Source organism: Schistocerca cancellata, chromosome 10 (assembly GCF_023864275.1).
Source record: "Schistocerca cancellata isolate TAMUIC-IGC-003103 chromosome 10, iqSchCanc2.1, whole genome shotgun sequence".
NCBI lineage: Eukaryota > Metazoa > Arthropoda > Insecta > Orthoptera > Acrididae > Schistocerca > Schistocerca cancellata.
This window is the reverse complement of record NC_064635.1, coordinates 134,794,000-134,808,543: the sequence shown is the minus strand read 5'-3', so window position 1 is coordinate 134,808,543 and position 14,544 is coordinate 134,794,000. Positions and strand designations below refer to the sequence as shown.

Below are 14,544 nucleotides of genomic sequence, written 5' to 3'. Positions count from 1 at the left end.
CGGATGTTCGGGAGGAATGAGTGTACTCTGCGTCCTTATACTGTTGCGTCCCATTCAGTCAGCCAAGTATCATTTCGCCTTTCATGAAGTTGTTTCTTGTCAGATATTTGGTCTCCTGTAATTTCCTGTACTTTGTCCTGTGGTCTGTCACATATTGAGCGAAGCTAGGACATCAATGAAATATGAGAAGCGGCACTAACAGTAATGACATTGGTATCGGCATTAACAGTAATGACATTGCTGTGAGTGAGCCCAAGATTTTGGTGAGCGGCGGGACCTCAGCACTTCTTAATATTGATGGGAAAAACCGACCCTTGAAACCGTTGCCGGTAGTTCAGTTCTGAATAACCGGGTAAAAAACCGAAATGTCAATTAGCCATAGCAGCAGTGCTAAAATTTTTCGTTTCTAATAAACTTTTGGAAACAACGTCTAATTTTTATTCGTAAAATTTGCATGGCTTTGAAATATTGCGTTATTATGGAAAATGGGGAAAAGCGATCAGCGATCGAACAATGCCGTCAGAAACGAACAAGAAAGGCGCGACATAGGAATTGGCACTGCTGAGACTATAATGTACGTGTTAGTATTAGCTGGTACATCCAGTGTGTAAGACATGCCGTATCTGCTCTGTACCGTAGTTCCTCACTGCCGTCGTCGGAAAGTTGTGTTACGGAATGGCACCATCCCTAGTCTGGAAGTGTAGTATCAGTGAAGTACAATGCTCAGTTTAGTTTAAAATATTAAAAACAGAGGAGCTGCAACAAAACTTGCGACATAATATGAGGAGAAAACTTGAGAATTAACTTTATGTGTATAGACTGAAGCGGCGAGCGAACATTTGTACAAAGGCCAGGAATCTAACCCAGGTCTCTTGCATACTAGGCAGGTGGGTTAGCCAGTAAGGCAACTTGGCACAGCGATTCACGCAACTGCGTGGATTACCTTGGCACGCCACCTTCGTCGATCCAAATTCTCACTGCCGTGTCGACTTTGTGGCTAACGCACCTGCCTAGTAAGAAGGAGACCCGGGTTCGATTACCGGCCTTTGTCCAAACTTTCACTCGCTACTTCAGTCTATATACATAAAATCATATCTGTATGAGACCAGTAAAGTCTCTGAAGTTGTGTCATTTCATTTAAAAATAAACTGTTCATTCACAGTTTATGATCAACATAGCAGCTAACCTGCTACCTGTGTCTATACAAATGACTTTATCTGCTTTTAGGCCTTGAAATCGGAAAATTTGACACGGTGAATAAAGTTCGTGAGCCTGAGTTTTCGCCGGCGGGGGTGGCCGAGCGGTTCTAGACGCTACAGTCTGGAACCGCGCGACCGCTACGGTCGCAGGTTCGAATCCTGCCTCGGGCATGGATGTGTGTGATGTCCTTAGGTTAGTTAGGTTTAAGTAGTTCTAAGTTCTAGTGGACTGATGACCTCAGAAGTTAAGTGCCATAGTGCTCAGAGCCATTTTGAACCTGAGTTTTCACCCTTTAGTACTGGCTGTTCGTAATATCCAAGCAGCGGTATGATCCCCAATTGCACATGATTTTGAGCAGAATTTCAAAATATTACAATCAGTGGGAGAACGCTGGAGATCTTGTGATTAGTTGATTTGGGGGAGAGCCGACCAAACACAGAGGTCATTGGTCTCACCGTGTTAGGGAAGGAAGTAGACCGTGCCTTTTCAAAGGAACCAGCCCGGCATTTGCGTGAAGCTACTTACGGAAGTCACGGGAAATTTAATTCAGGATGGTCAGGGACGGGTTTGAACCGTCATAGTCCTGAATGTGAGTCCGCTGTGCTAACCACTGCGCCACCTCGTTCGGTGGTTATCTTTTTCAGTATTCAACCACTTACCTACCACTTTTCGAGAAAAGCTGCTGGTGGACGGACTAAGTTTTGTTTTACTTGTCTGTTTAATAATTTGGTTCTGTGAAACTGTGGGATACAAAATTTTTCAGTCTTTGTTCGATCTCTACGTGTATTGCAGCAATAAAAGGAATAAAAATACTGAAAATCGTTTATTTCTGAAGGCGGTTATTTTTAATTGGCGTTGAAACAGCCGATATAACCGTAAACCGGTTGTTTCAGCTATAAGGGCCATCCCTACTGTGGAGTCGAGTGGTGTACGGTCGGCCTGTGTGTGTGTGTGTGTGTGTGTGTGTGTGTGTGTGTGTGTGCTGGTCGTTGTTAAGCCGCCGCCGCCGCTCGGCGTCACTCAAGGCGCGGCGTGTTCCCGCAGGACGCTCTGTTTACATACAGACTGGGGCACCCCTTGTAAGCGTTAAGTGGCCGCACGGTATCTACACGTTCATCTCGGCGACGTCAACGCCACTCTCCACTAGCGTGCTTTTTGTTAACTCGGGCCCTTTGCTGCCCTGCCTTGGCCTGCTCTTCCCCTCCCCCGCCCAGAGTGTGTCGAAAGAGATAGGCAGGCGCCCACCTCATACGCTGGAGTGCCCGCCGAGCTGCCGCTGGAAACTCTCTGGGGGGCCTCTCCGCCGATTCCCTCACTTGCGACGAAACGTGCTGCAGGGGGGGGGGGGGCTTTCACATATAAATGCGACCCATAGATGGCTCCGCGGCACTCTCTGCTGTTATCTGGAATTGTCTGCATCCATGCACAATATAAAAACGAATCTATGTATGTATGTTTCACATCTCGTCGTAAACCAGTGGCCCGATTTCATCCAAACGTTTTACAGATAGCACATACTGTCTGGAAAGAATCGCAGTGAGGGTGAGAACCACCGATCTATCAAAGGGGTGTGGAGTTGGGGGTGAAAAAAGGAGTGCAGACCATTTCGCGCGAATATCCTTGTTTCATTGATACAGCATTTGAGAATGAGGTCACTCAGTGACTTGCAACGAACTACATCTACATCTACATGACTACTGTGCAATTCACATTTAAGTGCTTGGCAGAGGGTTCATCGAACCACAATCATATTATCTCACTACCATTCCACTCCCGAACAGCTCTGATTTCTCTTATTTTATTTTGATGATCATTCCTACCTATGTAGGTTGGGCTCAACAAAATATTTTCGCATTCGGAAGAGAAAGTTGGTGACTGAAATTTCGTAAATAGATCTCGCCGCGACGAAAAACGTCTTTGCTTTAATGACTTCCATCCCAACTCGCGTATGATATCTGCCACACTCTCTCCCCTATTACGTGATAATTCAAAACGAGCTGCCCTTTTTTGCACCCTTTCGATGTCCCCCGTCAATCCCACCTGGTAAGGATCCCACACCGCGCAGCAATATTCTAACAGAGGACGAACGAGTGTAGTGTAAGCTGTCTCTTTAGTGGACTTGTTGCATCTTCTAAGTGTCCTGCCAATGAAACGCAACCTTTGGCTCGCCTTCCCTACAATATCATCTATGTGGTCTTTCCAACTGAAGTTGTTCGTAATTTTAACACCCAGGTACTTAGTTGAATTGACAGCCTTGAGAATTGTACTATTTATCGAGTAATCGCAGTATAAGTATTTATATAATTTCAAACCCTTACGAAACTTCGTCTCGCTGACAACCCTCACATAAAGACGAAAAATGTTTATCGCGTACTACATATTCGCTGTTCGTGGAGTAAAACTGCCGCCTGAGGCATTACGTTGAATTTTACTACTGCTTTAGTACAAATTGTATTCGAAACACATTTTGCAGACAGTATTTACTTATACCACTGAATGCACAAGCAAAAATATATCAATGTACGACATATAATTCAGGAGATACTACATCATAAACATTGTGGGGCGTGAAAATGAAACTGCAGGGCGAAATTCGCTAGAGATACGAGTGAAATATGTGTACAGATACGTGTGAACTGTTTTAAATGTTATGTGGAAAGTGTTTGACATGTGTGATAAGTGACCAAAGCTTAGGGTGAAAAGTTCATCCTGAATTCAGGAACAATTTCAGTCAAATTTGGTACACATAATTAGTTACTATCTGGAAAGAAATACTGTGTGGTTGAGAACCACCAGCCTCCTGTTGGAGTGGGGTGCTAAAATGGAGAGAGAAAGGGGGGGTGGGGGAGGGGAATGTTCAAATGTGTGTGAAATCTTATGGGACTTAGCTGCTAAGGTCTTGAGCCCCTAAGCTTGCACACTACTTAACCTAAATTATCCTGAGGACAAACACACACACCCATGCCCGAGGGAGGACTCGAACCTCCGCCGGGAGCAGCCGCACAGTCCACGACTGCGACAGAGAAAGGGAGTAGGAGGTGGACAGAGAGAGAAAGGGGAAATGGTAATGGAGAGGGGCAGGAAGAGGTGGGGAGACAGAGGGGGCAGGAGATGGACGGCGGGAGGAGGTAACTTTCTGCTGCCTTTACTATCTTTATCAGTTCATTCTCTACTGCAACGAGTGTTTCAGGTCCGGGTCACTATAGAGTGGCAGATCGCTTCAGCCGCTTAGCTGGTGGAGCCGTTCCCAATTGCGACTAAATAAATGGGAGAAGATTACCGGTTCTGGCATACGCCTTACAGTTTCCTGAAATAGGAGTCGAAATACACTGCCGAACAAAATAATGACAACCGCCCAGAAGGGGAGAAGGAAACATGATGAGAAACTTCACCTGTTGAGTGGGTATCTGACGGTGTTACATCACTCACTACAAAATCGAGCCAAATTTCCAAAGAACTTAGCAGTAAGTGCCTTCTTGCCTATATGACGATAGACGCCGATTGGCCTGGACGGTTGCACTGTTTCGGTGGGTGAAGATGTCATGAAGGCGTTGTATCCACTCCAGACGCAAGCTGGCCGACAAGTGTTGTAACTGGTCTTGGCGTCCTAGGTAACGGCAATGGGACGGAGTTGACGTCCAAACTGGTCTCACACGTGTTGTATCTGGGACGGATCTGAGATTCTTGCTGGTTAAGGGATGCCAGCGACGTGCCGTCGTACCGTCAGATTGCCCTCAACCATTGCCAGACGTGACCTGAAAAAGTCATAACCGACGCCTCCCCATACCATGACGGTTTGTCAGGGACAGTGCAGAACCACGATTCATCACTGAGCATAGCGCAACGCCATTCCTCAGCAATCCATCCTTCGTGATCACGATAGACTGCCGCGTGGCTCTCCCCGACCCCCACCCCCGCCGTCGTCGGAGGTTCGAGTCCTCCTTTGGGCACGGGTGTGTGTGGTGTCCTTAGTGTAAGTTAGTTTAAGTAGCGTGCAAGCCTAGGGACCGATGACCTTAGCAGTTTGGTTCCACGGAAATTCTTTGATCTCGATATTGGACGATTCGACTAGCCGGCCAAATGCAGGCCCACAGTGGAGCCCCATTTGAAAAACTGTGTGATAATGCTGCCTTACATGATTACACATCTCCTTCGAGTCCTCAACGTGTGATGCTGTTCACACACACCCTTATGTAGCTCACGAGTCTTTAACAGTAAACACGAACAACACCAGTGGACTGCGGGTGGCTGTTCTACCTGCGCAGAGAATTGGAACTCTCATGTGATTTAAGGCGCCCGCCGATGACGTGTACCTGTATAAAGTGACACTGACATCCGGCCATGTCTTGTGAGTGCTTCAGTTTTTTTTCAGGCGGTGTATTTGGGTTGTGTGTGTGTGGTCGGGGAGGGGGTATAGGATTGTGTGAAACTGTGAATGCGTTGTGTTTTGTAGGTATGACCGCTACTCTTCTAAATAATTTTGATCTATAGAGAGAAGAATAATGTACCTCGGCTGTTATCGTAAAATGCGTCGTTATGTACATTAATTTGACCGGCTGTGAAAAACCGGAATAACCATCTTTTTGTAGCGCGGACACGCAGGATGAGAGTTTGTGTGGTTCCGGAAGTTACCGACAAGGATGTGGAGCCACACCGACTCGACTGCCACGTGCAGCTGTGTTAGGTTTTTTCGATTGAGGATCTATGGCGCGAACGCCTCGATCAATGTGGTCCCACGTATTATCGAAGTGGTTTAAATCCGGGGAGTTTGGGCCAGGGGAGTACGTAAAATCGTGCTGGTGCTCTTTGAGCCATGTACATTCACTGCGAGCTGTGGGACTCGCTGTATTGTCCTGCTGGTAGGTGCCATCGTGATGATGAAAAACAAACTGCATGTGCGACGGAGACCCCCTAGAAGGCTTGAAGCATACCTGTCTTGATCTTCTGTAGCTTCCAGAATGACGGCATCACCCTAGGGAACGCCACGAAAACATTCCCCAGACCATGGCGCTCCCTCCTTCGAGCTGGACGCTTGCGACGATTGTTGCAGGGCAGTACACGCCAACGGCATGGGGGCATTACAACGTGATTCGTGTGAAAAGGCCACCTGCCAATGTACAGCGGTGAGCGTGGGTGCTGCACGAACCACGCTCCTCTTGCGGAGGCCCACACGTCGCTACGTTCGCTGCATGGTCCTTGAGGAGACACTGTTAGAAGCTTCTTTGTTATCTAGACGGTCAGTTGCACGTCTGTTCTCTCGTACACATCTCTGGCAGCCGTCATTTTCCCTCGTTATCTATAGCCCTTGGTGCAATACAGATGCATCGGCGCCAGTTTTGGATAGCGCCATTATGCCATGCACGGTGTACTTTAACCACGGTGGTACACAAACCAGGGTGTATACGGCCCGGGACATCCGGGAGATCCGGGAAAAACCCGGGAATTTTTTCATCCGGGACAAATCCGGGAAAAACCCGGGAATTTTTTAGAATTCCGGGATTTTTCATTGTTTTACATTTCAGTTTTGTAGGTTTGACGTGTAAGATCAGATACGCTGACAAAGAACTTTAGTCCACTACTGCTGAATAATACTGCAGCAATGAAACATAAATCAGAGAATAACACCAAAATAAAAGTTTAGTTGGATAGAAAATGGGTAATTTACACAATGCACAGACCAGTTTGCCGACACCGAAAAGTGTCAAAGGCTTTAGGTCGAAGATTATGCAGTACGTCCGTAACAACTAACGTGCATTCGATGTGCGTGACGTCACAACTGTTTAAATTTCTAACAGATCACCAGAAAATATTACGAATAGTGGCTTGAGATGCGTTACTTTCAAAGTAAATTTCCATGCAAGATGATTTATGTTACGTGTGAGAATGTGCAGTGAATTTCTTAAATCACAGGGCTTTATAACTCCCATTCAATACGTAACACTTTGAGGATCAGCTATTTCAAAAATGTCGGGCCCAGAAGATAAGTCATTTATGCCACTATTTAAAATTCTACCGGCACATTTGTATTTGATATGACTTAACATGTAACACACGCTAAAAAAAGACCGAGCTTCAGGTTAGTTTTCATATTTAATGTTGTTCTTTCATAGATAAAAAATTATGCAATCGATGCCAAAAAGTGTAATTGACCTTCAAAAAAATGTGCATAATGTGTTACTGAGCAATGTCACAAGTCTATTCATGCCAGAACACTTCGACTTTTCTACGCAACTGATAATCATTTTGGTACGATTTTAATTGCCAAATTAGAGCCTGTTAGTAGGCCTACGGACTTCCTATCATTGTAGGACTAATAACAGTGGATGCTAATAGACGGCGCAATTCTCGTTCGTACATACACATCTGCTTACGAGTTAACCGGTGTAGAAACGCACTTAGCTCAGTTGAGCGAGCTCGGCGTAACTTCGTAACGTACGCGCCGCGGCCTGTCTTTCTCGTAGGCCTCGTGCTCTGAATAACTGCCGTCATTCGCTAGCGAGGTCACGTGACATGAGCTATGACTGGCTGACAAAAGTGCATCGCTCAACGCAATCTCTATTTTAGAGTCTCGGAAGCTACCGTGCTGTAATTTGTGTAAATACTTTCGCAATACGAAAATAATTGTCTCGCATCAAACAACTTTCCAAACGCATTGTTTTTCGAGGATTTCGTTTCCTAAAGTGGTGGGACGTCCTCCGCCGGTATAAGACCTTTACGATTCAAAGGACTGATACGTTTTATAGCTCCGAGGGAAAGTATACTGTTACTTAACCCGGATGTATTTTCACCCGCTTTATACGCAATTTCATCCGGGAGAAATTGTGTTTTTAACCGGGAAATCCGGGAATTTTTTTTTTCTTGTCCACGTAGACACCCTGCAAACGGTTGTCCGTCTCGGAAATGCTTCCACCCTTGCCCCGAAAGCCAGTGGTCATACCCTTTTCGGGCGTCAGATAAATCGCTCCGTTTTCGCACTGTGACAACGCCTGCCCTGTTTCCCCGCCCACCGACACGCTTTATATACCCTCCACTGCTAGTGCTGCCACCTGCCGTCTCTGGGTGGTCGTTGCTCGTTTACGTCGAACATAGACGGTGATAACATTAATAAAATAATTGAAAAGCTACGATAGCTTCAATATCGGTAAAGCCCGGCATACAGGTTTTAATAGCTCGTCACATTGTACCTAAGTCGTGTTATGAACAGCTTTCTGTGTGCATATTCCTGACGTCCTTCTATGAATAAAGGTAAATTATAATATGTAGTTTTGTAAGGCGTTAATGGATAATGTCTGTGCCTTAGATGCTTTTATTTTGTAATTGATGTGGTTTATAGTGATTACAGTATGTACAGGAAATGAATGCGTAAATGTGGGCTTTGTGAGAAGCAGTTACAGTAAAGTTGTGTTTTAGTAGTAATGAGTGCTTATACCGTGGGACTGTGTGTGCGCTGCTTGGACAGCGCTGTCTGGTGGCCGGTTGTGAGCCGCTAGAATCACAGCTGGCGGGACAGGGCAGCGATGAAGCTGACCGGTGTTAGGCGAGCAGTGGTAGTTCCATCTGGTGACTTCAGTTTTATATTTTATGGAAAGAACGACCATGAGAGCAGTTTTTTATTATTTTTTATTGGTTGTGACAATGATTTTTATCAGATAGTCTGCCTCATGTAGCAGCTCGTTTTGTATTACCACGTAATAGGGGAGAGAGTGTGGCAGATATGATACGCGAGTTGGGATGGAAGTCATTAAACCAAAGACGTTTTTCGTCGCGGCGAGATCTATTTACGAAATTTCAGTCACCAACTTTCTCTTCCGAATGCGAAAATATTTTGTTGAGCCCAACCTACATAGGTAAGTATGATCATCAAAATAAAATGAGAGAAATCAGAGCTCGAACAGAAAGGTTTAGGTGTTCGTTTTTGCCGCGCGCTGTTCGGGAATGGAACGGTAGAGAGGTAGTGTGATTGTGGTTCGATGAACCCTCTGCCAGGCACTTAAATGTGAATTGCAGAGTAATCATGTAGATGTCCACATGGTTTTATAAATGTTAATCCACGTTTCAGATATGTGGTTCTGTAATAATTGTAATGTATATAGTTAACTCACGTAAGCCCTCCCTCAAACCTGATATGTTATACCTTCACAGATCCGATGATGGCACCTTCAGAGTGCTAAAACCGGTCGTCTAGTAAACGATATTGAAGCGATCGTGGCTTTTCAATAATTTTGAAAACAAGAGTGATAGCCCCACGACACACCATGTGTTCACTGCAAGATAACATTGTCACTGGACCGTGTATAAGGTGTTCCTTCTGGGGAGATTTTTTTTTTTTTTATGGGGCATTTTCCTTTGAAGCATTTGCATTACAAGCGAGGGAGATCTTCAGGAAATATCAGTCACAGCGGGGCATGCAACTACTTTTAATTTAATTTTGGTAGAATGTGTCCTTGACAAAATGTTGAAAGAATAGTGTGTGACACGACATGCCCAGTGCGCGTATGTTTTCGAAGAGAGACTTACAAGTTCGGAAGCACCTCGGTTGAACATTTATGATGGTCTGAATTTTTAGGAGACTTAATATCGCAAAGTGTTTCGACAGGAACATTTGGAGATACGAGAGTTTTGAGATAAGGCTTGGCGCGACCTGCGCCTAAATGTAAGTGGGGAAGTGCGTTAGAGAACAGCCGGGTCGACAACGCATTCCGTGACCAGCGGCCGTGGCGCATCTGCCATTGTCTCGTTCCGAGTGCAGATGACACTGCGGGGCTGGGAACCAGATAGCCTGGCGAGGAGGCGCTCCACCTAAAGTCACTGCGTCACCTGCGGTGATAGCTGCGAGAACGAAAACAATTTTTTTTTTTTAATCGCCTTTTGTTTTGTGACCTCAAGTCACGCTTTCGGGCAATGCTTTGCTAGCAGTTTCTGGAATACCCTACCCTGTATGTCAGTGTTTGTTACCAGGAGGCGTCGTTTGTTGAAGAAGGCTTTATTCACTGCGTGTGGTCTACAACAATTCCCCCCCCCCCCCCCCCCCCACACACACACACACACAACGTCGAATGTCTTGTGTAACTTTGGTTCTTCTGCTTCTGGTTTCTAGTTTCGGTCGTTATTTTCCTTTCGACAGTTCTTCATACCGGCCGAGGTCACGCCCTGGATAAGATATTGGACTCTTGTTTAGGAGCAGGATGGCGGTTCAAATCCCTCTTCGGTCATCAAAATTTACTATCTTCCACGGTTTCGGTCACCGCCTTTGGCAAAAGCGGGTAAGATTCTTTTCAAAACAGGACAGCCTATCTCATTCCCTACGTTTCCCCAAGTCCAATCTCATAGTGATATCGCTTCCTCTGTTGTACAATTATTTTCTTTCTGAAAGATCCTGTCTCATTTTGGTTGTTTGTTTGATATTGCTGTGAGATAAAACCCTTCTTGGCTTCTGTAACTGTACAAATATCACGACGGAACTTCAAAAAGTAAGTTACACATAATTATGACATGCCAAGTAACTTTTATCGAATGCTGCGCTGCACTTCAAAATTAAACAGATGCATGACACTGTTTTCCAACATTGTTCCTTTTTGTACGAGTACTATCGCGAAATAGTGAGAGAGTGCCACGTGTATGATAGACGGATTGGGGTGGCAGCCATTAAAACAACGGCAGTTTTCGCTGCTGCAGGACCTTCTCGTGAAATCTTGAATCACCAATTTTCTCCTTAGAGTGTGAAAATATTTTGCTAGCGCCCACCTACATAGGGAGATATGACCACCACAGCAAAAAAAAAAAAAAAAAAAAAAGATAAATCAGAGCATGCACGGAAAGATTGAAGTGTTCCTCTTTCGCGCTGTTCGAGAGTGGAACAACAGAGAAATATCTCAAATGTGGTTCGATGAACCCTATGCCAGGCACTTCGTTGTGTATAGCAGAAGAATCACATAGATGTAGATGTAGAAAATTATTTACGAAAATTCTGTTTTTCCGAGTTATTTGGCAACGTATGGAAACGTTAATTGTATCTTTCTATCCACGTGAAAGATATTTCATAAAAATTAGTTGTTCTGTAGATTTCAGTTTACTTGAGTTGTAAGAAATGCCTCATGGTTCGAATGTTTTTTCAAATATAATTTACGTAACATTTCATGGAAATCTGTTATTCACTAAAAAGAAAACCACTCACTATCTTTTAAATATACAGTAATGTCTTTTCGCAAATGCTTCAATGTTTTGTAAGAGCTAAGTACATACTGTCATTTCTTTTTTGCATTTTTATAAAAAAAATTACTCTTACCTTTCTTTAATTACTTTGATTTTTGCACGAGTTAAATTTTTAATAATACATAAACAGAATGCGATTATAATCATTAATTTGAATAATACAACTCCTAGAATATATTGGAAATTCCTGTTTTAATATTTAGAAGTGAATAAGCGCAAAGTGGTGCAGTCACTAGCTGGGAGTCTGTATATAATTTTCCTTTCAGCGCTCTTAAAGCGTGTCTTTTGTCTCATAAAAGCGGGAGTAACGAGCTCTTCTTGTTGCTAAAAAGCCGAATGGTGTAGTTTTACTGTTGCTTCGAGCTAAAACGCGAAATACAACGCAGAACGTGTACTGTGGTATGGTGGACAAATGTCTGCGCCTTGTCACTAAGAAACTGAGGCCAGCGATTTTCTCCTAACAAAACGACGAGCTCTGTATTAACGAGAAACGAAAAAATGAGTACATCTTTCTTTACAATACTATTCATCGAACTTTTCAGTACATCGTTTATTTCTCTTCTATGCTACTTCAGCCATTTCTGATGCTACAAGGATACGCAATGCAGATAAAAAAGTGCAAGAGTCGTTTCTCATGTAATTATGGAAACAGGATCATTCCACGCAGTTGAACCGTGTAAACCCAGAAGATGTGTGCTCTCTTCTGACGATCTGCCACCGTTGTTACACAGTGGTCTGGGTGTGGGGCGACATGTGTAACTTACTTTCGCCGGCCGGTGTGGCCGTGCGGTTAAAGGCGCTTCAGTCTGGAACCGCGTGACCGCTACGGTCGCAGGTTCGAATCCTGCCTCGGGCATGGATGTGTGTGATGTCCTTAGGTTAGTTAGGTTTAATTAGTTCTAAGTTCTAGGCGACTGATGACCTCAGAAGTTAAGTCGCATAGTGCTCAGAACCATTTGAACCATTTTTTAACTTACTTTCTAAAATCTCTATGTACATAGTTACTCACGATCATCGTCCCCTAGAATGAGTGAGGTGGCATGAGTATGGGAGTAAGACGCTGGACACTTACTTGAGAGGACTATACTAATCTAGTGTTTGATAATGAGAGCACTTAACGACTTGAAACAAATTTTAGGCATAATTAATATTTAACTGTGGTATTACCAAAGATGGTGCCATACCCCTGTCGGCATCGCGCATCGATGCCATAGACATTAGAGATGTCTCGCGCAGTCCACAACGGCGAATGACAGAGGCTGAAGAACACAACCTTTTGTCTTCAGCGCAGCGGCGCCTTCGCACAGACGTCAATATAGAGCGGCTATAATAGAAGCGCTCTGCCGAGTTCGTGACCTCAGCTGAGGAACATCTTCGAGTAGGAATAGTGTTTCTCAAGTGTCTTACTTCTGTAAATGTTGACCGTTGTACTTGAAGAGAAGAGTTTCTTAATTAGTGCATCTAATGATGCTTTAATACGCCGGCCGCGGTGGCCGTGCGGTTCTAGGCGCTCCAGTCCGGAGCCGCGCTGTTGCTACGGTCGCAGGTTCGAATCCTGCCTCGGGCATGGATGTGTGTGATGTCCTTAGGTCAGTTAGGTTTAAGTAGTTCTAAGTTCTAGGGGACTGATGACCACAGCAGTTGAGTCCCATAGTGCTCAGAGCCATTTGAACCATGCTTTAATAGTCAGTGACATTTGTTAGTTATCAAGCACTCCTTTGGTAAACGGTTCAAATGGCTCTGAGCACTATGGGACTTAACATCTGAGGTCATCAGTCCCCTAGAACTTAGAACTACTTAAACCTAACTGACCTAAGGACATCACACACATCCATGCCCGAGGCAGAATTCGAACCTGCGACCGTAGCGGCCGCGCGGTACCAGACTGTAGCGCCTAGAACCGCTCGGTCACTCCGGCCGGCTTTGGTAAATGATCGTATCAAATTAAATAATTTTTTTATTCGTTGATACAATAAAGTGAAGTAATATCTCATCTGTTGTAGTAGCGATGATCCACCTCCCAGAGCACTCAAAGAACGCACAGGTATGGCCGGACGATTGTAGTTTGCTTGCGTATTAATAACTGCTTCAGCTGTATTAAGCCCTTTATTATTGGGTCACTACCGGTTTCGTGGCACTAAAAGCCAAATCTTAAGGTGACCGTATGCCTAAAACATTAGAGTGTAAAAGCTTGGAACCTTTTTAGCTAACAAAAATGGCTCTGAGCACTATGGGACTCAACTGCTGAGGTCATTAGTCCCCTAGAACTTAGAACTAGTTAAACCTAACTAACCTAAGAACATCACAAACATCCATGCCCGAGGCAGGATTCGAACCTGCGACCGTAGCGGTCTTGCGGTTCCAGACTGCAGCGCCTTTAACCGCACGGCCATTTCGGTTTTAGCTAACATCCGTTGTCCATCAGAAGTGTGACAGAGCACGCGGCCGCATCCCCTGGTTGCGAATTCGTATAGTCGGAGAAGCGGCCCCATCCACTATATTGACATACCGTTTTTTAGAGATGTTCCGTTCTTACAGACAACGGATGTAGGGTAAAAAGGTTCCGAGCATTTCCGCTCTAATGTTTTAGTCATACGTTCACCTGAAGGTGTGGGTTTTAATGCCACGCAACCTGTAGTGATCCAGTAAGAAAGCACTAAATACAGCTGAAGCGGTTATTAATACCCAATGTGACTACTCATAGCTGTGGTTGCCCTACCTGCAAGGTTGTCTGCAGTTTGTAATTTTGTCTGGTCATAACAGCAAGTATACTTGCCAGACCTCGTGAGGTGGCCCGGGGAATTTACCCAATTACTGCCAGTGCCCAGAACAGCCTCGGATGAACGTCATCCGTTTAAAGGAGAAAACAGTGGGCCAGAGACTGAACCCTGTGGGACGCAGAAATTCAACGCGCGCCTGGGTGTGTCGCGGGGTTCCGCGCGGCCGCCGGCACCTGCCCCTCTGCCTGTGCCGCCCCCGCTAATTACGTCACTAATTGGCGCCGTCCTCAGCCGCGCCGCGGCCCTCGTAGCGCTGCCTCCCCACACTGGGCACCTCGTCACGTGACTGCCTTCACCGCCACTGCTAAAGGTGCCGGGCCGATGCATTCCGTGTGACGGTCACGTGTAATGA

General features: G+C 45.2%; 1 protein-coding gene across 5 annotated transcripts in view; it reads left to right on the top strand.

Moving 5' to 3' along the window:
- The window catches only part of LOC126106515 (fasciclin-2), a 905,782-nt gene that overhangs the window by 526,383 nt on the left and 364,855 nt on the right, over nt 1-14,544 (top strand). The window lies entirely within an intron of this gene.